Source organism: Schistocerca serialis, chromosome 3 (assembly GCF_023864345.2).
Source record: "Schistocerca serialis cubense isolate TAMUIC-IGC-003099 chromosome 3, iqSchSeri2.2, whole genome shotgun sequence".
NCBI lineage: Eukaryota > Metazoa > Arthropoda > Insecta > Orthoptera > Acrididae > Schistocerca > Schistocerca serialis.
In genome coordinates this window covers 851,121,496-851,137,857 of record NC_064640.1, presented here as the reverse complement: position 1 = coordinate 851,137,857, position 16,362 = coordinate 851,121,496, and the positions used below count along the sequence as shown (strand labels likewise).

The 16,362-nt window shown below is 39.5% G+C and overlaps 1 long non-coding RNA gene across 1 annotated transcript in view; it reads right to left on the bottom strand.

Annotated features, from left to right (window-relative positions):
• LOC126470969 (uncharacterized) overlaps positions 1-16,024 on the bottom strand; it is a 151,706-nt gene extending 135,682 nt beyond the window's left edge. The window contains exon 1 of the long non-coding RNA XR_007586285.1: positions 15,932-16,024. This is a non-coding gene — a long non-coding RNA (uncharacterized LOC126470969). The remainder of the gene's footprint in view (positions 1-15,931) is intronic.
• Positions 16,025-16,362: the final 338 nt, after the last annotated feature.

The following is a 16,362-nucleotide window of genomic DNA, read 5'->3' as shown; positions in this document are numbered from 1 at the left end:
TGACTTTCTGAATCCATGCCACATAAAGTTGCTGCACTACGTCGGGCAGAAGGTGGTCTGACAATATATTAGGGGGTAGCCCACGACTTCTGTCACTTCAGTGTATAAGGTGAACAGAAACCGGAAGTTCAGGAAGGCCATTTTTCATATAAAATAAACAAAGAAACACATTATCCTAACATTATCTCTGTAACGAGAATCGAGTTCTTTCTAGCAGATATAGTCTAACATTTTCATTAACTGTGGTGGTGCACTTTCTCAATTCGGTTGTTAGAAATCAAGGAATATGGTCTTTGCCCTTGAGGTCCACACAGGAAGAAATGGCACGGTGAGTAGTCTGGGAAGAATGTACGTCTTGTGGCAGTTACCTTGAAAAATAAAAACAGGGTAAACATCTCATTCGAAATTGGTTACTCCATTTGTATATTAGCATGGGGTTAATTCATCATGCCTGTGGAAATTTTACTTAACTATTCGTGATGATTACTTCCCACAAGCCCTCATCCCATTCAGTGGCACCCCTAAAAGTCTCATGAAACATCTTCTTAGATAATTATGATGTAGATGCATTCTCTGCATGTCATTGAGGTTGATGATGCAGAAGACGAATGAAATTCAAATTGGCATCCAAATGCCCATCAAATTGGAACAACACTGCCATGGATATTTAAGAACTTACCTGTAATTATCTGTCAGTAACCCTGTAATATTTTGCAGCAACATTAAAAATAGCATCAACAGTAAGCTATATCTGGCTCAATTTACTATCTATGCAGTTAGATACTAATGCCGAAGGTCCAAAATGCATTCTTTGAGAGAATGTACTTATGTTCATTGCCCGTGAATTCATTGTCTTATGAAATTGTCCACTATGTGTAACTGGGGAGCATCATTTCAAATTGCATAATGACAAAAAAACTCATTACCTGTAACCTGGGAAATTTTTCACAAATTTTAAAATGTGAAGTTGTTATGTTTGAAATGTTGTTCTAGAAACATGAAAAAGTGAAATCAATTTTGCAATTCTGTTCTTCATATTTAAGGAAAATGTGTCGGTCTTAATACGCCATGACTAAATACAAATATAAAAATAATGAGGCAAATACATAACTAAGTATTTATTTTTGTTACTATTGTAGAATAATAGTGTTAATGATGTCCTTTTTGGCGACATTTGTCTTTGAAAACATTTTTATTACACAATAAATATGGTCACAATCATTTCATATCAAACTCAGCATGTCTTTCTGGTAAATATTTTGATTTATAGAATCTTGAGAATTGCCATTCTTTTGGTTTCTCTTAATATTTGGTAAGGTCCTCATGCTCCTTTCAAGCAACTACAAGCTGATGTACAAACCCCTTCCTCACTGCCAGTTACAATAGGAACTGCACCAATGAAGTTTGCACAGAAATCTAAATCTCCTATGTTCTTCCAGTCATCCCCAAAATGTTTAGATAGTAAGTAGAAGATTCACATCAGTCATCTTTGCTTTGCCTGTACGATGAAATCACTGATGGTTCTCCCCCTGCACGTCCGGGGGTAAGAATAGGCCCTAGGTATTCCTGCCTGTCATAAGAGGCGATTAAAAGGAGTTTCCCACGTTTCGGCCTTTATGTGACTGTCCCCTGTAGGGTTTTGAACTCCATTCTTCAAAATTTTCCCGAAGATCAAGCCAGTTGGGGAAGGGAGCCTTACATGATGCATAATGTCCATCGTGCATTGAAATCTTTAGCCCACTTCCTCATTGTCGCATCTCAGTCCCGCTCATTCCCCATCTATTGGGCGAGGACACCTTCCTGGATGTGTTTTCCACCATGCATTGTGCAGTGTCACTTTCTGTGTCGACGATGACCATGGATTTCTTTGCACCTGATATCCAGCATGGTAGCCAGTCTGTTGTGGTGGGGCCGCCATGTACCGTGTTGGTTGTAGCCCCCTGACCACACAGGGATCGCTCTGCTCATGCCTGCGCCATTAAATCCCCATGTATGCCAAGGGGTAGATACCCATCCCCCTGGGGCATCGGGACGTCCGGCAATGGCCGTCCTGCCAGGTGGCCTTTACTGTGGCTAGGTGGCACCTGTGGGTAGTGCCCTTGGTCTGAGTGGGTGGCATCAGGGCGAATGACACACGATGAAGCTTAGTCCATCATCTCTTGCTGGTGGTGGTGAAACACTAGCAGTCTCTAAGCGATCACAAGTTCAATTCAACGCACAGAAGTGTGACGCCAAATCGTTCCCCTTCTTGGCCACACCATGGAAGGAACATCAGGCTAAGGATGGCAGCGGAACTTATTCGCCACGGTACCTAGTATGTTCGAGAGCTGATGGGCAGTCTTTCATGACAATGAAGCCTCAGTTTTTTGTGGAGCATTTGGAGTGGTGGAGGGATTGTCCAAAACGAGATGTGGGTCAGTCTTGATCAAAACAGCATCCTCAGCCCAGTCACCAACATTACTAGCTTGTGACAAGCTGGCGGATGTTTCTGTAACCATCACACCCCATAAGAGCTTAAATACAGTCCAGGGGATCCTATTTCACAGAGACGTCCTTCTGCAGTCTGGCGATGAGCTGGGCCCCAATTTAGAGTGGCGAGGTGTACATTTCGCTCCTGTAGTTGTTCTGTTGTGGTACTACTGAAGTTGCGATATCTTTCTGAAAATAAATCAAAGATATACTGAATGAGTGAAAAGAACAAACATAAGTAGAATAACATCACTGTATGTCAAATTAGAAAAGAATTAAATATGTACTGATTAGTATCATGAATTTTGTGTGTAGAGTACACCACTCCATTGCCAATGAAGCACCTATGAGTGAAAACTGCTGCATTTGAGCAAATATTAAGCTGTAAAATGGTGAAGCATATAATCAGCTAATCTGGTAACATGTTGCATTCACAATGTAAATGGGCAGCTGCGGACAGTGATGCTAGTGTTTACCAAGAGTCATTTTATAGGTGCATCTTCAAGGCCTTAAGCATTTGTGACGAAGCAAGCTGGGATCTCTTTACTTCGTCTCTTATTTTTCCACCTGCCTCCTTAAATTATTTTCATTTTAATTTTTGCCTAGTTACCTTTACATGTATGAATATAATCTGCATTTCCATAAAAGAGAAATGCTGGCCCTCCGTCTTAAGGAATATAGCACGAGGTCTAATTTTGTGCCTACTTTTGTATATGTAATTAATTTCCTAATTTATTTTGACCATTCCTAGTTAAATTTTTGTTATAGGGTGAAATCAGTAATTGTTTTGTGACAGATTCTATTGTTGACTTATAAACAAATATAAATTCTGTAGTAAATATAAACATTTGGAAGAAAGACTACTCAGATTCTTAAAGTATCTATTTGGCTCTATTCAAAAACATATTAGCAAAGTCAGCCCTTAATTAATTCCAAAATAATTACCAGGTTTGTCAAAAGTATTGTTTGTGTAACTATATTAATTTCATTATTTAAACAAATGATTTGGCCTAATCTTTGTGGTAGAAGGAACTACTAAAAAGAATGAGTTATGAGTTAAATTTTAATTGTAATTTCTGTAACTTATACAGTGAAAATGTAAAGCTTCAGTGCCTATTATTGTGAGGATATACAAAAAACTGATTTTTGGTGCTGAGACAGTCAGTCCACAGCCGATTTTCAGACAGGAATTATGTATTCGTTAAATTAACAACAATCCATCAACTTAACAGTGGAATAAGTGTAACACAAATAAGCCGTGTGTTAGAACAATTAATGACAATGTCTGTTCAATTTATTTGAGAAATAGTGTCATCGTATTATCCTGCAAGAACTGCCTAGTTAGGTTTTTTCTGCTCATAGATATTCAATGGCAAACTATTGTAGCAATATGCTGATGTTGCCTGCAACCTATTAATGAGGCTTTTCAACAATAACCCATAGTTAATCCGCCATATAATTGTTTAATATTGGGCAGGTTCTGAACAGTGAAAGTAAAGAACTGTGAATCGCAATTGTGCAACTGTTGGCTACATCATTTACAGTAGTCAGTGTTGAGCTTCCACCCACTATTTTTCAGCTAGTATAACAATGCAGCACGCCGACACAGAGGACTATCAAGGAAGAAATAAAGCAGGCAAACGTCACACATTCTAACAGCTCCTTCACAAGATATACATTTACTAATTTGGCTTGACATAAATAAACCATCACAATTTCGAAAGAATAGTGATTCCTTCTACTCATTCACCATGTTCTGTACATCCCACCAAGAAGGTGAACTTACAGGGCTATGGAACAAGTAAACAACCAAACATTGCTTAAGCCCTACATTATATTAACAAGAAACTATCACAATACTGCTTAATAATAGTTCTGTCTCTGCCAGTTAAAAGTGTTCTAATGAATTAGAAAGAAAGCTGCTGTGACTTCAGTTACGCTAGGTAGCTGCAGACTGTCTTAACAGGAACTTAATATCTACTTAGTTAATTAAGTATTTTTCAAAGAAAACAGTAACCTAAATCTGTTATTACACAGGATAGTTTACAACATACTACTTGCCATCCATCCAAAGGAGGAATCAAACCCTTGCACTAAGATAAGCAGTGGAAGGAGACATCACCAGGAATGTTTTTAATTGGCTGAGATAACCAATTACTTGCTGTATGTCAGATGGGAGCTTCTCAAATATCTTCACACCATAGGATATAATTCCTAAGTTAGATTTCTGTCTTGTATTGATGGTGCAGATCACAGTTCAGCTTGAACTGATTTTTCACAGCCACACTACAGTTCTTTCATGACACCTATATGCCCAGTATAATGACAGATTTTTTTTTTTTACCCACCAGACAGCATTCTCAGGTGCAGTATGATGCACAGGATAGGGAGGGCCAACTGTTGCCTTATCATCAGATGGTGCATGTTTGCAGCACTGCTGGAGTGGTGCTGCTGTGGCCAGGCGTGAACTGTACATACTTCTCACTACATTCAGTGTGTACATGTTTTGTTCTCTGGCCATAGCTACATGAGCCACAACAATGCTGGAAATATGCAATAAGTATGTCCCATCTGATAAAAAATCTCTTTTGAATTCAAAACCAGTCATGGTAAATAGAAACTGAAGAATAAAATCAAAGGTGCCTGGTTGCTGGAAACCTTTACACAATTTTAAACCTGAACTGAAATTGCTTCTTCTGGCAACATCTGCCTGAAGAGAGGTATTTAACAAAAACCTTGTGGCATAAGACTACGATTGCTTGGGCTATTTAGAACTAAATGTCAATATTCCTTCACAGTAACATGAGCAGTGACAGAGACCAATATGTTCATTATTATTACTTTTCAGCCAGTGAGCTAGCTGCTAATCTGTAAGTAGCTAGAATGTAGACACAGAAGACACAGAGTGTAAAACCAATGTAACCTACACCATTTTGGTACAAACAGACCAATGATCCTTGGAACATAGCATTATTTCTAGTTAGACACACAAACTATATCTGAAGAACAAAATCAGTCTATATAAAGGGATCTACTGCTCTATTATAAAAGGTAGATTGGCAAAACAAAAATCATGTCTCCACCCACCTGTTTTGAACAGTAATGTCATCAACATGGTTTAAACTATTTCAAGCACATACAATACGGTGACCTTGACATTACTTATTACAACTGCAAACAAACATAAATAACATGTGAAGTCTTTAACTCCAACATCAGAATGAAACTGACAGGAGAACTCTATGATGGAGGTGGGTTCGGGCGCGGACAAATATAAGACAGTAAGAATAATGACATTACAGCAAAACAAATATTTGCCCAAAAATCAAGCACATGAAATCCTCAAAATTTAACACAAATTAATTACAAAAACAAAATCTATTGGTGTTGTAAATTTCGATATCTCAAATGAGGACTACAATACCAGTAACCCATACACAACTATAAAACTCAACACCACAATTTTCACCTACATAGCTCCAACAAAGCCCTCGACACCAGGAACCAACATACAACTCTAAAACATGGTGTTGCAAATTTCACTTCACCCATAATCCTCAAGCAAAGGTCTTGATATCGTGAACTTGCACCCAACTCCAAAACCCGATGACACAAAATGACCTATATAGCACCAAAAAACAAAGCCCACTGTACAAAAAGAAACACATTCAAATGCTAAAATCTATTTTCCACACTTTCACTTACTCTACCTAATGCAAAGACCACAGTACAACAAACCAAACCATGCCCACATGACTAATATCAGAAACATATTCTAATGGTACATCAATAACCAGGATATCAACCAATCACAGTCCAACACAATTACCACACACTGACAAGAAAAATCCCAAAATTTATGAAAAGTTGGTCATCACCAATTTCAATATACACAAAGAAACTATAGTCAACAAACTCATACCATACATAGTGTGGTATCAATGTTCGATACCACACTTGTTAGGGGTTGAAGTTATCAACCACAGTCCATATTAGTATCGTTGGACCCGCGAGTTGCGACCAGCGCCGCTCCGTGGCTTGTATCAAGTTTCTAGCGAGCTCTCATGCGCTCTTGCTCGGGACGTCAAGTAGTAAAGCCTTCAGCTGATAGGAAGCAACCTCTAACAAGGCACTTAGTAACATATGGCCCAAACGAGGCCTCAGTAGCTATCTGTTTATAATTATATGTATGCAACCAAGAAGAGTCCTGTACAACCAGTTAAGTACAATATATATTATTTTTTTACCAACGACTTAATTATTTTAGTCGTTGCAGATCCAGACCATTCATCCAGCACGTTATTGACGTTACTGACAAACCTGCTGTTATTTATATGTCAGTCAACACTGGTGACGACTCGTTCATCGTCGTCATAACAATTGGCGACAAGGTTAAAGGTACAGATTTTTTGGAAAGTGGAACAGTGAAAGCAGCCGATTTATACATGTTTACAGACTATATACCCGGCTGTGCCACCCATCCTCTCCACATGGTGTGATTGTGAGTGCATGACATTTTTTCCTACTCCCGTTTGTAATTATTTGCTTTTGTTGTGATGGCAAATCCAGAGGCAGAACTGTTATGATCACAGAATCAGCAGCCCAACGCACTACTACACACATTGGGACTGCTCGTCCAGGGACAACAACAAGCTGTGCCACAAGTACCGGCGGCACAGGAGCCGGTCGTACAGCAGGTCACAGCCCCGCCGTTTCGCGTATTTGACTTCTGCGTGGAAAGCTGGCATGAGTGACACGTACAGTTTTCACACCACCTTGCTGCATATGACATCCAACGTAAAACACGGCTGCATGTGCTTTTATCTTGTGTTGGCATGGCATCGTACCGCATTCTCCTCAAACTCTTCCCGAGAAGTTCTCCAGATCAGCACAGTTTCGAAGGACTTGTTCAGGAATTAACTGATTATTACAAGGAAAGTATGAATGTTGTCACTCAGCAGTACAAATTTTTCCGCAGAAAACGTGCACCTCAGCAGAATTACCGTGAGTGGGTAGCCACTTTGCAAGGCCTCACTCGCAACTGTGGCTTTTCATGTTCTTGTGGCATATCATATTCTGACATCATGGTACAGGACACTATTGTGGAAAACATGTCAGACACATGCATTAGAAAGCAAATTCTTAAATTATCCAACCCCACTTTAGAACAGGTGTTGGACATTTTGGACAGGCAGGACACTTTGGATTTTGCTGCAAATTCTTTTGAATTGCCTCCCACTGTCTGTCAGGTTAGCAAGCTGGCTGCACGCGCATCACACATACATGATGCTGTACCGGCTCGGTGCGCGCCTGCCCAATTCACTTCCAGGAGACAGACACCTGTTATGCGCTGGCAGATGCCGCCTGCTTTGCGCTCATGTCCGCAATGTACTTCAAAGCACTCACACCAGAACTGTCCATTGCACAAGGCCGTGTGCCATTTTTGCAACAAGAAGGGACATGTCCAGGCAGTGTGCCTCAAAAGACAAAAAGCTAATGCTCCATATTACGTTTCCAGACAAAGTAGCTTCCACCGGAACGGTTTCCAAAATGAGCCGTAAGCAATGGAAATAAATGTTGTACATTCGCCTCCAGTACCTGTGACATTGCCCGAGTGTGTGAATTTTCTTTGTGATGCCAGTGCAAGCCCACATAAGGAGACCCGTCACACACGATCTGCCTGTCAACATAAGCCAGTGCACACTGCTTCTCAATGCCATTCTTCACTGATGGCAGAACAAACTTTTTGTAGACCTGAACATTCAGAATCATATGATCCCTTTTCAGTTGGACACTGGCGCTTCTGTTACACTCATGAATCATAAAACTTAGGAATTGCTTGGTTCACCTCCATTGAGTAACACAAATATTACGTTAGCTACCTACAGTGGTCAAAGAATCAGGTTTTAGGACTGGGCAGTTTGCCAGTGACATACCGTGGGCAAACTCAAGTGATTTCTTTTCATGTACTGTGTTCACCCTCATCTGTAAACATTCCTGATCTTGATTTATTTGATGTATTCTCCTTAATTATGCACGATGACATACTAGCCATCACTAAACGTGTTCCCACCAACAGTGTTTCCGAACTGTCAAGAGCTTGCCGATATTTTTTCGTTAGGTTTAGGGTGCGAGACAAATATTCAGACGCATACTGAATTGAAGGACAATGCACAACCTCACGCGCTTTCTAGATTAAGTTGCTAAAACACTGCATGCACTTAAGGAACAAGGAGTGATTGAACCAGTGACAGCATCACTATGGGCTTCACTGTCGGTTATCTTAACAAAACCATCAGGCAAACTGCAACTGTGCATGGATTTTAAAGCCGCCATCAATCCTCAACTTGTTGTTGCAAGATTTCCTATGCCATGTCCAGAAGACTTGTTTGACAAATTGTGTCAAGGTAAATATTTTTCCAAGTTAGATTTGCAAGATGCATATCTTCAAATTCCTGTGGATGACGAATCCCACAAGATCCTCGTCGTGAAAACGCATTTAGGTCTCTACAAATTTAAGAGGCTTCTGTTTGGATGAGGCTCTGCACCTGTACTATTTCAGCAGTACTTACAGACTCTGTGCATCGATTTCTTCAGTGTGTAATTACCTAGATGACATCGTAGCTTCTGCTTCTACACAGCATGAACATTTGCATAATTTGAGACAGTTATTTGAAGTGTTACATGAGCATGGACTTAAACTCAATAAGGACAGGTGTACATTTTTTTCTGAACAGTTATCCTACTTAGGACACGTAATAAACTCTCAAGGCATCCACCCAAGTCCGGATCATATAAGAGCAATATCAGAGCTACCAGCATGCAAGACAGTTAAATAATTACAATCCATCCTTGGAAAGCTCAATTATTATCACAAGTTTTTGCCTCACGTATCATCTCTTGCAGCAGCGTTACATCGACTATGTTGAAAGAATGTTTCGTTCAATTGGCCGCCTGAATGCGAATGTGCCTTTCAGCAGCTTAAATCTGCGTTGTTATCTAGTACATAACCTCTTGGCCTCATGGTTGACCCTTCCGATTTTGGGATCGGAGCTGTTCTTGCACACAAAATTGGTTTGCACGATTGCCTGATTGCATTTGCATCAAAGCTACTCTCCTCTGCGCAGCGTAACTACTCGCAGATCGAGAAGGAAGCTCTTGCTTTGATTTTTGGAGTTACGAAAACCCACGCCAACACGTTATCCAGATTGCCAATAGCTGAAGACTTGCTGTTCGACAATTCCGAACAGGCTTGTATGTTCACTGGTGTGCAAAATGATGATGCAGTAGAAAGTTTTTCTGATGACTTTTGTTGTATAACCCCACAGCAACAGCTAACAACCTAATATTAAGTGTTGTTTTGCTTTATGTTACCAAGCAGCGGCCTTTGTCTAAAATTTGGATCGAAGATCCATTGGTTCATCTTTTTTTTGTGCAGACGACGTTTTGTCCAACGTGGTGTTATTTTGCTCTGCGCAGAGATCGATCAGTCTCGTATTATTGTTTCTCGTTCTTTGCAGTCACCTGTGCTACGACTTCTTCACCAAGGTCATTAGAGAATCGTACAGACAAAACAGTTGGCTCGCCGTCACCGTACCTGGTTTGGTATTGTTGCTAACATACCCAAGATTTGTTCTTCTTGTTCTGTGTGTGCAGAAAACCAATCCGCACCACCGCAGAAAATTTTCTCTTGGCCTAAGGCAACTTTGCCACAGAATAGCTTACATTTAGATTTCGCTTGTCCTGTCTGGGATGCACAATGGTTAATTCTTTTAGCAGTTTTCCATCTGTTGTTCACATGTCATCAACATCATCTGCTACCATCAAATACTTATCTTCTATATTTAGCATAGAAGGATTGCCACAAGTCATTGTCACCGACAGTGGACCTCAATTTGTGTCTGCAGGGTTCAAAACCTTTTATGAAGCTAATGGTATTCAGCATTTAACTTCAGCACCACTCTCCCCTCAAACGAACGGAGCCGTTTAAAGATTCGTTCGGACATTTAAGTCGCAAATGATTGACTCATTCTCATGAGGATGCTCTTTTGTTGTTTTTGTCTTTGTACCGATCGCAGCCATGCGACGGTGCTTTGCAGGTGAATCGCTGCAAGGTCATCCTCACAGAACTCTGCATTTGTTGCATCCCCCACACCGCGTTTCTCTGCCATGACAGACCCACAAATTCTTGCCAGATGATATTGTCTATTTTCATCATTCCCACGGCAATCGCCGATGGTTGAAAGGGTGCACCCTTTGCCATCTTGGAAGTGCTATGTTTGTCATATCAGGTCCATCTGGTGAGGTGTACAGGTATTAGAAGCAGATGCGTCTCTAGCCGTGGTGTCTCTGCCACTTGCCCTATGTTTCCAGTGTCGGCGCCGTCGGGGGTGCCCCCGAAGGGCCCTCTTTCTTGCTCTCCTCACCCTTGGGTGCCAGCACCCGTAGCTTCGCCTTTGCCGCGCGATGACATGCCAGCGCGCATACCATGTCTCACAGGGGAGTCGCCCGCAGTGCCAGCAACGCTGCGGGGACCAGATGACCATATGGACCAGGTGCCTTCAACTGTGATAGGCCACAGTGAAATTCAGGTTACAATGCCATCCAACGCCGCAGAACAGTCTGCACTTCCTGATTTCCAGTCTTTGATGCCAGTCAGGTGCTCGACCCGATGGAGGTCGACCCTTCGGTTGCTCCCATAGTTGTAGAAGCGCAGAAGCCTCATGTTGATGTGCACCCTGGAGTAGATTTCCAGGCGTTTCCTGTATCCCGTTGGTCGGAATGGCAAGGCGTAGGTGGGCACGCCTTGCCTGCAGTCAGGCTCCCCACCTCCTCAACTACATCAGCATGGCGTCCCCCACGTGGCGGCCATAAGCCACATTCAACGGCCATTCGCAGATTTGCGAGGGGGTAATGTGGGATCAACGTATGATAACAATTGTCAGTGGTTGAAGTTATCAATTGCTGTCCGTATTAGTATCATTGTACCCATGAGTCATAACCAGCGCCGCTAGCGCTGCTCTGCAGCTTGTATCAAGTTTCTAGCGAGCTCTCGTCAATTCTTGCTCGGAACATCAAGTAGAAAAGAAGCATAACCTTCAGCTGATAGGAAGCAACCTCTAACAAGGCACTTAGTAATGTATGGTCTAAGTGAGGCCTCAATAGCTATCTGTTTATAATTATACATATGAAGCCAAGAAGAATCCTGAACAACCAGTTAAGTACAATATATATAATTTTTCCCAATGACTTCTAATTATTTAAGTCGTTGCAGATCCAGACCATGCAGCCAGCACCTTATTGACATTACTGACGAACCTGCTGTGATTTATATGTTTCTATTTAGCACTGGTCACCAGCCAACACTGGCGACGACTCATTCATCGCCATCATAAAACATATAATAAAAACAAAAATATCTCCCACTGCAACAAGTAATGACCTACTCATAAATATCTGTATCTTATTCACAACTGAAGAAAAAAGAAAAAATTAATATTAAATCTCTGACCATAAGAAACACATGCCACTAATGTTTCCAAACATAAAAATGAATCCATCAGGCACAATGTGAAAATTCAAACTATCTCAGCAGAAAACCAGCAGAAATTCTTCCAATAGTAACCTGAAACATTCAATTCATGTAAAACAACTCACTAACATACATCCAGCACAAGAGAGTGCCTCCAAATACTACAACACACCATCTACAAACACACAGCAACATCAAACCTCACCATGACATTAACACCACATCACAGGTACGTCACAGGTCTAAGCAGATGGGTGTAGCATCAGCACCTGATCTTGAGCAAATAACATGACAGTAGCCTCAGATAGTAAATGTGAAGCGGAAAGCAAAAAGGGACCTCTTGTCGGAAGAGTAAAATTTTCAGTACAAGCAAAAACATTAAATAATGTGTAAAATATCAATTTTCGTTTTTTATATATATATATAATAATAGTTTATTTCATTCTGTACACACTCGTATTGATTTGAAACTTGTTTGAATGCAACAAGAGTCAATTATATCATTAAAAACAATCTATGTTAGTCTGCGGAAAAGGGACCTCTTGTTGTTATGTGGAAATAACATTGGTTCGACAAGAGGTCCCTTTTCTAAATATCGCAGCTATACATGCAGTACTTCCCAAAGTAGCATCTCTTAAATTTTAGAAGCATTTTAAGGAGCTCAGAGTAATTTCGTATAAAATAGAACCATTTTGTGATTTCAATAATGCCAAACAACACACGTGGTCCTATTTTTGGGAATGCCTACAGATGTTGCCAATGTATAGTTGGTAGCCCTTAAAGAACAGCTGACAGCTGACGTTACAAATTTGTGTTTACAGCTTGCTCAGTTTAAAGTATGCAATGTGTGAAGATAGATTTATGAAAGCACTAAACGATATTGGTGTTGGTGGTGATTTATATGATAAATTTTATGAAGTATTTCGAGATTATTTTTCTGGAAGAATGCGAAGTAGAGACGAATCAAGTGATGAGGAACTGGAACCTCAAGGTGATGAATCAGTTAACCTATCTGGTATTTCTTTATTACAAGACATTCCGAAGTTTAATGAAGCCTTAGGTAACAACGATAATGTTACTGATAATGTTATTATTGAAATAGAACGAAAAGTTAATAGTGATCAAGTTGTAGATGAGAACGATGGTGCTCAAGACTTTGACCTGATGGCTGCATAAATTTAATTGACTCTTTTGATGCTGACAGAGATCATGCTCTCGTTTCAGAGTTTTTAAAAGCAGGTTGCTGGTGCAAAGAAGAATGTTGCAATTACTGTTCAGTTGATGACTATTTGGAAATACGTCATGAATGTGCTGAGATTGAGCAGTATGAGAACAATGTCAACACATTAGATCAAGTAATTTTAGGCCAATTGCGGTGTGTAACTTCAGATTCTTCTTTAACAGCTCGTAAACATAAAGTACAAACTGAGAGGAAACAACCAGAAGTAAATACTAAGTAAAAGGTCGGCATGTTTGTAAAAACACTTACATGTTTTCCAACAATATTAAAATTAAAAGATTAAAGCGCTCTAACAAAAATGTAAAATGATACAGGATTGACTGTCAAAGCTCATGGTAATGCAAGAAAACTTCCTAAGAATGTGACTTCTTTTTCTGATTCAGAGTTTGTTGTAAAGATTTTACACAACTATGCAGAACAACATGCCATAATTTTACCAGGCAGAAGTAGCACTCAATTTAATGCAAATTTCAAACTTCTACCTTCAAGTGCTAATAAAGCCAAAATTTTTGAAACTTACATGGCTTCCTTTACAAATGATATGTCCGTAAAACTAGTATCAAGTAAAGTGTTCAGTAATATTTGGAAAGAGATATGCCCAAAAATAGTTGTCATGAAGCCCAAATCAGATCTTTGTGCATTTTGCCAATGGCATTTCACTCCAGGAACTGCAATGGCATCAGTGCCTGAAGAAACTAAAATGGAAACTATTGAAAAAATGAGGTCCCATCTACAACTTGTTGCAAAATAGAGTTTTATAAGGGAACTATCAAAAAGACTAAGGAAAATTTTGAAGATGGTGATAGAAGTTGTGTACACTACGGTTTTGACATGGCCCAGCAGGTTTACATACCCAGTAACCCATTGCAGCCTGGACCTATTTAGTTCTTGGTTCCATTCAGAATAGGAATATTTGGGGTTATGTGTGAGACTGTGAACAAACAAGTAAACTATCTACTCCCAGAAAGTGTAGGAACAACAAAGGGATCCAATGTTGTTGCCAGTCTTTTCCACAACTACTCAAAAAACTACAGTCATGGAGAAGACAATGTTCATTCATGCTGACAATTGTGTAGGTCAGAACAAGAACAACATCTTATTAGGATATCTTGCTCAGAGAATCAGTAATAACAAAAATAAGAGAATCTTTTTGTCATTCATGCCAGTAGGTCACACACAATTTGCATGTGACTGGGCATCTGGACTTTTAAAGAAAAGATTTAGGGTCACCTATATCTCTTCCATACAAGAGTTCGCCGACTGCATTGAGAAATCTACATCTACAACACATGTTAACTCAACTGTTGCTGTTGGAAATGAAATAGGTCAAGTTGCTGTGAATACATATGACTGGCTAAATTTCTTGAAGGATAGTAATGCTAACAAAGTACCTCACATAACTAAATACAACCACTTTGAGTTCAATGTTAGCTACAAAGGTAGAGTACATTGCAAATTGGACATTGATGGATATGAATTTGTGTATCGCACCTTCCCCCATGACAATGAACCCACTGGGTTTCCTGCTGCAGTAATTCCTCCAGGCATGACAAGACAACGAAAACAGTATCCTTTTAAAAACATCTGGCCCTATTCCAAAGAGAACTACAAAGACATTATGTGTGTTGAAGTAGGCTCAGAATGTGAACCAGAAACTCAAGTCAGCGACAGTAAAGATCCTGATGACGAACCTGAACAAACAAATATTCCAGTAAAAAAAAAGAAGAGGTGAAAACGCTCTTGTTAAAGTGCGTTTAACCCCATTCAGACATTTTTTTATGAACAGAAAATCAAGTCGTTTGTCAACTACAATTAATTGCTGCAGAATCAAAATTTGATCCAAAAGATGCCATAACATAATGTAAAAATATAAATATTATGCCAAAAAAATAAGCACGGGTCTTGCTATATATTTCTCAACAAGGGGCCAATTTATTTGGTTTCAAATGTATTTACACTCTGATGTGATATAGGTCTCAGGGAGTAATCCACTTATTGTGAAGTGTTAATTTAAAAAATTCAAAACCACTTGACAAAGGACATTTTATGTGTAATATATATGCAGAATTTGTTTCTTAAGTATGTATAGTCAAGCAATGATAATAAAGTGAAACTTTAAAAGCCCATATCTCAAAACACCTCTTTTATGTCATAAATATTCAACCTGCCATAACTTCCTCAAATTTAGAGATAGAAATAAATTTTTTTTACAGGTTGTTCAGAATTCAATGCTGAATGTAAAAACTACAAAAACTCAAATTCCAAAATTTTCGACAAGAGGTCCCTTTTCGCTTTCCGCCTCACAAATATTGATAAGGCAATGACTGCCAATTGGCAAGGAAACAGGACTAAATTATCTAGATAGAACCTTAATTACTGTTGGAACATTTGTTCAGTGTGTGCATCTTTTTGGTACAACCCAAAAAACGTCAGCACTGCCTACTTTGCACTTAGAAATCTTTCTCACTGTACTGGCCCACAAACAAGACTGACAGCACAATTTTATTCAATCTGTACTACAGCATATTCTTTTTAATCAGTGCAGCAAAGATTTAAAAATTGTCTATTCTAACACTGAAATTCATATACTTACACCCTAAACCATTTACCCCCCACTGGTACTTAAGATTAATTAAACAGCGAATTTTGAAGACGCTGATTTTCTGAATGTAAGCCGCATAAACCCTTACCTGCAACATCAGTATCCTGTTTTGCAAATGAAAAAATTTCTCACAGTATCTACTGTTTAGCTGGATGTCACCTTCTGCTTTTAGCAAGTTTCATCGTTAAACACTTCAGTGACTGAAAATAAAGTTCAAGAACTTCACTACTTAACAACTCAAAATGTTTAAATGATAGTTAACTTTCAAGAAGCCTTCCATCAACCATATAAACAGTACTAAGTTGCATACAACATACCTTCGTACTCTTTAATATTTACTTACATCTATGAAACTAAGTCTGCAGTTTATAACGTTCTCAGTACAACGCTGTACTTGCAGCTTGGGCACATACGACACAGTATTAGATAAATCCTCTACATTTATATTCTACGGTAAAATACGATATGCTAACCACAATCATTTTAACTGATCAACTCACTTGCCTCCCAGAATGTCAA